We start from the raw sequence: 534 nt of genomic DNA on the forward strand, positions 1-534 counted from the left end.
CGCCTCTCGCGATCAACTCTCTCTCTCTCTCTTGATCTCTCGAAAGCTCTGTTCGACGAAAGGCGATTCGACGTCTCCTTCGGTGACTCTTCTCGGCGGCGTCTCCTTCGGTGTCTCTCATCGGCGGCGTCGTCTCCGGTGACTCTTCTCGGCGACCTCTCTCTCTGTGGTCCTCCTCGACGCGTCGGAGCTCTCTCTGGGTGTCTCTCTTGAAATCGAAAGGTAAGCGGTTGTTGTGTTCTTGAATATGCATGTCTTTGATTATGTCTGATCTGTTGTTTTTATATGTAGTTTGTTGGTTATCTCTCTCCGTGGGACTTCTCCTCCAAGCTTTCCCTCGGTGGCTCAAATCGAAGCTTTCACCTCAGATCGAAAGGTAAACCGGTTCTTCTGTTGTTTCATTATGCATGTGATTGATGATTGTAGTTTGTTGGTTCTGTTTGTTTCACCTAGAGTTAAAAATTTGATGTCTTTGATCTCTGGATATGTTCAGCTTGTTCTTCGGTTTTAATTTTAGTTTCAATTACGGATGGA

This window comes from Brassica oleracea, chromosome C3 (assembly GCF_000695525.1).
Source record: "Brassica oleracea var. oleracea cultivar TO1000 chromosome C3, BOL, whole genome shotgun sequence".
Taxonomy (NCBI): domain Eukaryota; kingdom Viridiplantae; phylum Streptophyta; class Magnoliopsida; order Brassicales; family Brassicaceae; genus Brassica; species Brassica oleracea.